The sequence below is a fragment of the Manis pentadactyla genome, chromosome X, assembly GCF_030020395.1.
Source record: "Manis pentadactyla isolate mManPen7 chromosome X, mManPen7.hap1, whole genome shotgun sequence".
Lineage (NCBI taxonomy): Eukaryota > Metazoa > Chordata > Mammalia > Pholidota > Manidae > Manis > Manis pentadactyla.
Window position 1 is genome coordinate 71,358,281 of NC_080038.1, and position 9,047 is coordinate 71,367,327.

The following is a 9,047-nucleotide window of genomic DNA, read 5'->3' on the forward strand; positions in this document are numbered from 1 at the left end:
GAACAAATGAGGCCTAAGGTCACCAAAAGGAGGAACATAATAAAGATCAGAGAAGAAATAAAAAAAATTGAGAAGAATAAAACATAGCAAAAATCAATGAAACCAAGAGCTGGTTCTTCGAGAGAATAAACAAAATAGATAAGCCTCTAGCCAGACTTATTAAAAGGAAAAGAGAGTCAAAACAAATCAACAGAATCAGAAACGAGAAAGGAAAAATAATGACGGACAACACAGAAATACAAAGAATTATTAGAGAGTACTATGAAAACCTATATGCTAACAAGCTGGGAAAACTAGGAGAAATGGACAACTTCCTAGAAAAATACAACCTTCCAAGTCTGACCCAGAAAGAAACAGAAAATCTAAACAGATCAATTACCAGCAATGAAATTGAAGCGGTAATCAAAATACTACTAAAGAACAAAACCCCCGGGCCAGATGGATTTACCTCGGAATTTTATCAGACATACAGAGAAGACATAATACCCATCCTCCTTAAAGTTTTCCAAAAAATAGAAGAGGAGGGAATACTCCCAAACTCATTCTATGAAGCCAACATCACCCTAATACCAAAACCAGGCAAAGTCCCCACCAAAAAAGAAAACTACAGACCAATATCCCTGATGAATGTAGATGCAAAAATACTCAACAAAATGTTAACAAACTGAATTAAAAAATACATGACCAAGTGGGGTTCATCCCAGGGATACAAGGATGGTACAACATTCGAAAATCCATCAACATCATCCACCATATCAACAAAAAGAAAGACAAAAACCACATGATCATCTCCATAGATGCTGAAAAAGCATTCGACGAAATTCAACATCCATTCATGATAAAAACTCTCAACAAAATGGGTATAGAGGGCAAGTACCTCAACATAATAAAGGCCATATATGATAAACCCACACCCAACAACATACTGAACAGCAAGAAGCTGAAAGCTTTTCCTCTGTGATCAGGAACAAGACAGGGATGCCCACTATCCCCACTGTTATTCAACATAGTACTGGAGATCCTAACCATGGCAATTAGACAAAACAAAGAAATATAAGGAATCCAGATTGGGAAAGAAGAAGTCAAACTGTCACTATTTGCAGATGACATCATATTGTACATAGAAAACCCTAAAGACTCTACTCCAAACCTACTAGAACTGATAGTGGAACATAGCAAAGTTGCAGGATACAAAATTAACACACAGGAATCTGTGGCTTTCCTATACACTAACAATGAACCAATAGAAAGAGAAATCAGGAAGACAATTCCATTCACAATAGCATCAAAAAGAATAAAATACCTAGGAATAAACCTAACCAAGGAAGTGAAAGACCTATATCCTGAAAACTATAAGACACTCCTAAGAGAAATTAAAGAGGTCACTAACAAATGGAAACTCATCCCATGCTCTTGGCTAGGAATAATTAATATCGTCAAAATGGCCATCCTGCCCAAAGCAATATACAGATTCAATGCAATCCCTATCAAATTACCAACAGCTTTCTTCAATGAACTGGAACAAATAGTTCAAAAATTCATATGGAAACACCAAAGACCCCGAATAGCTAAAGCATTCCTGAGAAGGAAGAATAAAGTGGGGGGGAGATCTCACTCCCCAACTTCAAGCTCTATTATAAAGCCATAGTAATCAAGACAATTTGGTACAGGCACAAGAACAGAGCCACAGACCAATGGAACAGAATAGAGTCTCCAAACATTAACCCAAACATATATGGTCAACTAATATTCGATAAAGGGGCCATGGACATCCAATGGGGAAATGACAGTCTCTTCAACAGATGGTGATGGCAAAACTGGACAGCTACATGTAAGGGAATGGAACTGGATCACTGTCTAACCCCATACACAAAAGTAAATTTGAAATGGATCAAAGACTTGAATGTAAGTCATGAAACCATAAAACTCTTAGAAGAGAACATAGGCAAAAATCTCTTAGACATAAACATGAGTGACCTCTTCTTGAACATATCTCCCCGGGCAAGGGAAACAAACGCAAAAATGAGCAAATGGTACAATATCAAGAACAGAAGAAAATTGAAAGAACAAAACAGCAGCAGAAGTACAGAACCCAAGAATGGACTAATAGTTACCAAAGGGAAAGGGACTGTGGAGGACGGGTGGGAAGGGAGGGATAAGGGCAGGAAGAAAAGAAAGGGGACATTATGATTAGCATTTATAGTGTTGGGAGGGCACAGGGAGGGCTGTACAACACAGAGAAGATAAGTAGTGATTTTACAGCATCTTACTATGTTGAAGGACAGTGACTGTGAACTTGGTGACAAGCACTGATTTTACAGCATCTATGTTGATGGAGAGTGACTGTGAACAGGGATGTGGGGGGAACTTGGTGAAGGGTGAGCATAGTAAACATAATGTCCTTAATATAATTGTAGATCAATGATACCAAAATAAAAAAAATAAATAAAAAGGGGCAGATTAAGATTTCAAATGGCTTTGAAGGGGTTTTGCTCAGCAGAAATTACATCCATGTGCCTCTGGTAGTGACCCTCCTGGAGATTTACCTACTAAGTCTGCTGGCTTCCCAAATGCACAAGGTGCCCTAGATATCTCCCAATTTTTCTGCCAACTCCTTATGTGTGCCTCAAAATGCGTGAAGGAGAGCAACTTCTTGTATACAGAGAGCATGTTCAGTAAACAGATAACTATTGGGGCAAGGAAGAAATCACAGACTTGAGCTAGAGTACCACCTTCTAGAATATAAAAAAGAGGTTTATAATAATAAGCCTTATGAATTGTAACAACCAAGTAAGACATAAAACCTTAGTTAAGGAGGTATCTGCTACTTCAAATGTGAAAGCAGAAACACAGCTACAGACAATAAAAAATAAGGAAATATGGAATCATAAAAGCAAAATGATAATTCTCCAGCAAGTGAACTCAAAGCCATGGAATATTGCCATCTAACAGAGAATTCAAAATAGAATTTATGAAGAAATTCAATGAGCTACAAAACAACTCAGAAATAATTCAAGAGAATCAGAAATAAAATTAATGAAGAGAAAGAGTTCTTTACCAAAGAGATAGTAATTATAGAAAAGAACCAAACAGAAATTCTGTAGGCCAAAAATTCAACAAATAAGATGAAGAATGGAATAGAGAACATCTGTAGTGGACTAGACTAGATGGAAGAAAAAAATAAGTGACTTGGGGTATAGGAATTTAGAAATACAATTAGAAGATGAGAGAGAACTAAGATTCTAAAGTAATGAAGAAATCCTAACTGAGTGCTGTGGGAATGAGAAATATAATTATTAGAATAATTTGGCTTCAGGAAGGAGAAAAGAGTGGGAGGAAAAAGTTTAAAGAAATAGTAGTTGAGAACTTCAAAAACCTGATGAAAGGCTTGGACATACAGTTCCATGGAACTAAGAACACCCTATTATTTCCATGCAAAAGACTTTATCCAAGATGCATAATAATGAAATTGTCAAAAATAATGATGAAGAAAATCTTAAAGGCCACCAGGGAGAAAAGAAAGTAACCTTCAAAGTTAGGCTACAAACAGATTTATCAGCAGAAACTCTACAGGCCAGGAGAGAATGGAATGATATATTCAGTGTGTCAAAAGACAAAATTTTCCATCCAAGAAAACTTAATCTGGCAATGGTATCCTTCAGATAACAAAATTAGAAATAGATTTCCAAGATAAACACTTAGGAGGTTTGCCATCACTAGACCTGACTTGCAAGAAAGGAAAGTTCTTCAAGCTGAAATGAAATGAAAGAGGAGAGAACACTTCCAGACTCATTCTAAAGGGCCAGTATTTCCCTGATACAAAAGCCAAATAATGACACTTTTTTCAAGAAAATAAAACTGTAGATCAATATTCATGATGAACATAGAGGCAAAAATTCTCAACAACATATTAGCAAACTGAATTCAAGAACTCACTTAAAGGATTATATATCATGAACAAGTGGGATTTATCCCTGGGTGCAAGGACCATTCAACATACTGTTGTCCAAAATTATGATACAAAATATTAATAAAATGAAAGATAGAATTCATATAATCACTAATGAAGAAGAAGCATTTGACAAAGTACAGCATCCCTTAATGATAAAAACTTGAACCAATGGGGTACAGGAAGAACATACCTCAATGTAATAAAGGCTATATACAACAAATCCACAGCTGACATTATACTCAATGGAGAAAAATGGAAAGCTTTTTTGCTAAGATCAGGAACAAGAGAAGAGTGCGCACTGTCTTCATTCCTATTCAACATAGCACTGGAAATGCTAGCTAGCTAAAATTAGTCAGGCAAGGCAAAGAAATAAAGGCATTTGAATCAGAAAGGTAGAAGTAAAATTAGCACTATTTGCAGATGATATGACCTTGTATGTGGAAAGCCCCAGACTCAAGTAAAAATATGTTGGATCCAATTTAAAAATTCCATAAAGTCACAGGACATGAAATAAATACACAGAACTCAAGTGCTTCTCTATACACTAACAATGAGGTATCTGAAAAAGAAATAAAAACATCTCATTCATGATAGCATTAAAAATAATAAAGTATCTAGAAATAAATTTATCTGAGGAAGTGAAAGATCTGTAAATGTAAAATGTAAGACTTTGCTGAAAGGAGCCAAAGACAAAAACTTTTATAAATAAAAGGACATCCTGTTTTCATGTATTAGGAGAGTTAATGTTGTCAAAATGTCCATATTATCCAAAACCATGTATAGGTTCAATGCAATCCCTATCAAAGTACCAATGCCATTTTCAAACAACTAGCAAAAATAATCCTAAAATTTATATGGAACACAAAAGACCTTGTATAGCCAAAGCAATTATGAGAAACAATAACATAACTAGAAGTATCATACTTCCTGATTTCAAATTATAATACAATACTACGGTAATTAAATTTTTATGATACTGGCATAAAAATAGACTACATAGACCGATGCAACAGAAGAGCCCAGAATTAAATCCCTGTGAATATGGTCAATTAATATTTGATAAAGGAGCCAGGAGTATCCAAAAAGTAACTGAAACAGATCAAAAACTTAAACATAAGACCTGAAAGTATAAAAGTCCTAGACAAAGACATGGGGAAGAAGTTCCCTGACATTGGTCTTGGCAATTATTTTTTGTATATAACAACAAAAAACCAAACAACAAAAGAAAAATCAAATAAGACTACAACAAATTATAAAAAGTTCTACAAATCAAAGCAGTCAACAAAATGAAAAGGAATATAAGAAAATTTTGTAAATTATGTATTGGATAGGTGTTAATATTAAAAATTTATAAAGCACTCATACAACTCAATAACAAAAAACAATCTGATTAAAATATAGGTAGAGGAAATAAATAGATATTTTCCAAAAAAGGCATACAAATGGTGAACAGGTACATGAAAACATGTTCCACAACCTAATCAGAGAAATGCAAATCAAAACAAGGATGAAATATCACCTCACACCTAAGAATGGCAATTATCAAGGAGAAAACATAGTAAGTGTTGGTAAGGATGTGCAGAAAAAGAAACATTTATGCACTGTAAGTGGGATTTTGCACTGGTTCAGCCACTATGGAGAATAGTATAGAGGTTTCTAAAAAAATTAAGAACATAGCCACCATATAACCCAGCAATCCCTTTTCTGAGTTCATATGCAAAGGAAATGAAAACAGGTTATTGAAGAGACATATGCCCTCCTATGTTTATTGAACCATTATTTACAATAGCTGAGATATTTAAACAACCTAAGTATTTGTCAACAGATGAATGGATGAAGACATGGTGTATATATGAAATGTAATACTATTCAGCCATGAAAAAATTGAAATTCTGCCATGCAACAATGTGGATGTACCTTGAGGACATTATGCCAAGTGAGATTTCAGCCAGAGAAAGACAAACACTGTGGTGTTTTATATGTGGAATCTAAAAAATTGGAAATAAAATAGAGCATAAAATGGTGGAACCAGGAGCTGGGGGGAGGGAAATTGGAGAAATGTTTATGGGCACATACTTGCAACTAGTAGATAAATTAGTCCTGGAGACCCAATAATACACAGTATAGTGAATACAGACAACACAAATGTATTATGCACTTTAAACATACTAACAGACTAGATCTTAATTGTTCCTACCACAAGAAGAAATGATAATTATGTGATGCAGCAGAAATGTTAGTTATGCTACAATGCCATTCATATTGTAATGTAAAAGTATCAAATCAATATGCTGTACACCTTAAACTTACACAATTTTCTATGTCTAATATGTTTCTATAAAATATATATGTGTGTTGAATGGAAGAGTAGATGACGGTCAATAAGTTGAGCTTTGTTGTTAGAGCATTCTACTGTTTAGAATTCTGTATCAACTGACAACTTTTGATTTATAGAATAAAATAACAGTTCAGATTTGTGATATTTTACATAAAGACCTTACAAGGTCTTCAGACACCATCAAAATCAGCTTAAAGGAAATATGTTCAGCTTATTCATTTTATTATTTGTACTTCCTTGTTTTGGCATAGTATAATAACGAGTGTATCTGGTCTGTCCCTTGTCCTTAGCACAGAACTTCAAGTACCCTTTGTATTTCCTAAATCATAGAAGTGTATTTGTTATGCTGATAGGTAAGTCGTGGAGGGGGGGCAGTCCTTAGATAGCTTCAGGTTGTTTCAGTCACCAGAAAGATCAACCATGTGATCAGAGGAAAGGGGCTGGGAAATAGAGGTCAAGCATATGGCCAATGATTCAGTCATCCATGGGTACATAATGCAACCTGGAAAAAAAATTCTGGACATTGAGGTTTGGAGAAGAGGTAGAAGAAGCTTCCTGGTTGGTGAACATAACAATGTACTGGAAAGTTGGCAGTCCCTGACTCCTCTGGTACAGAAGCTTCTATACTTAGGAATCTCTCAGACCTTGCCCTATTCATCTCTACATCTGGATGTGCATATGTATCATTATAATAAAATGACACTTGTCCTGAATTCTGTGAGTCATTCTAGACAATATAGCCTGTGGACATTGTGGAAAGCCCCAAATTTGAACCCAGCTGGACAGATTTGGGGATGGCTTGGGCACATCTGAAACTTCTAGCTGGTTTCTTAAGTGGTAGCAGTCTTACGAAGGACTTGTCCTTGTTGGGGGTCTGTGTTACTTCCCAGTAGTGTCAGAATTGAAATGAATTGTAGGAAACCCCTTTGGTGTCAGAAAATTTGTGTCAGAGCAATACTGGGAATCTTTGTATCACTGTTTACACTCTCAAACAAATAAGACTTTGAATAGCAAGACCATCCCTTTTAACCTGTTTGTAAAAGCTAATAGAGAGCTAATACTATATTCATTCTTAGGTAAATAATCTAACACAAGGAGCAAAATTTGAAAAGATCTAGTTGATTTGATCATAGCCAGTCAAGTCAATGATATAATACAAACAATGATACAAGTGAATGATATAATACAAGTCAGTGATATAATAAAACAGAATCAGTAGCTTTACCAGTAACCAGTAGTTAACTAAAACTACCAGTTGATCTAGTGATATTTAAAAATCCAAATTTGTTTTTTGCAGTAGACACAGCTCTGAATCAAAATACTTGTCATTCAAAAGAGGGTGACACTTAAATTTTGTATACTTCAAAAATTTAATATCCCCTTAGTGAAAATGAGACCATTGTCTTGGTTTTAATCTGTTTAAGCATAGTTTCATTAAAGCCCACATCTGAGAAAATATATGTTCTAGATAATGAGGCCAGGAAGAACTTCATGCTTGTACCTACCAATAGGAAATATAAACCCAAACAAAAAGAGAGGACGGCGTTTCTTAAAGATGTGGCCCAGGAGGGAAATTCACCAGTTCTCTGCCAGTCCATTTAATCTGGTAGTTGCTCCCACATAACCTTGCCAGAGACATCTAAAAACCACTAAAAAATTCCAGTTAATGCAAGGTAGGGATCAAGGAGCATTCTTGTTCTTTCTTTACAAGCCATAATTGTAACCGCTCATTTCTGAATGGATATGAAATATTCCACATTTTATCTCTTATTTTACCTGTCACAACCATGTCGTATTCAGGGTTTGTTTCCTGGACCTAACCTGGTAGAGATGGGGAAATTTCCACCACTACCTTTGCCACTATCCAGTTCAGCTTCTGAGTTGAATAAGGCAATCATTTGCTAACAAATTTAAACTGAGACCGTTAGCTCCAAACCTTTGACTTATACATAATAACTTTGGAAATATAATTTGGATTTCATTCAGCAGTATGATAAATAGTTCATGCCTTAAAAGGGGTTTGGGAAAAAATATATAGTCAGAATAAGATGGACCTAAGGTTAATCGCTTTTCAGTTTTTGTTGTCTTTCAGTAAGCCTCATCACAACCTGTGTCACAGACTGTATTTTAGACCTTTCATTTGCAGAGACCTCTGGGAATGAATAAACACATTCTTCTAAAACATCTGTCATAAGTATAAAGAGCTTAGAGAAGAAATGTGTGTTTGGTAGGTTAGAGGTGATGTAAGGATCATTAGAATTGCTGGAAAAGTGTATTTAGAAAATTAATTTCTAATAATATAATACACGTAATATAAATAATTTGCAAAGCTGTTTTCTTCTTTTTCTGGCTATGAAAGTAAAACAAAGCAAAAGACATGATATTTAATGTGAGTTACAATGTGCTGTATTTTCATCATTAGCTAGGATAGAAAAGTTGTGGAAATCCACTTGTCTTTAATCTTGCATTAATTAGTTAAATCTTGATTGAATGACATGTAATATGCTTTGCATTCATTAGGGATATGACTTATCCCACAGTAATCTTAAAAAAGCTGTCTCTACTTTTTTTTACCTCCCATTACTTCTCAGACCATCATAATCTGGTTCCTTACTTCCCAATTCTATTTTTTATCTATCTATTAAAAATTTTTTGAACACCAACTAGTGCCAGCAACTAGATTGGTACTGAAGTTTATTGTCTGGATGACATTCAGTCAAAATTAAGTATATTTATAGATATAATTTTGTTTAATTT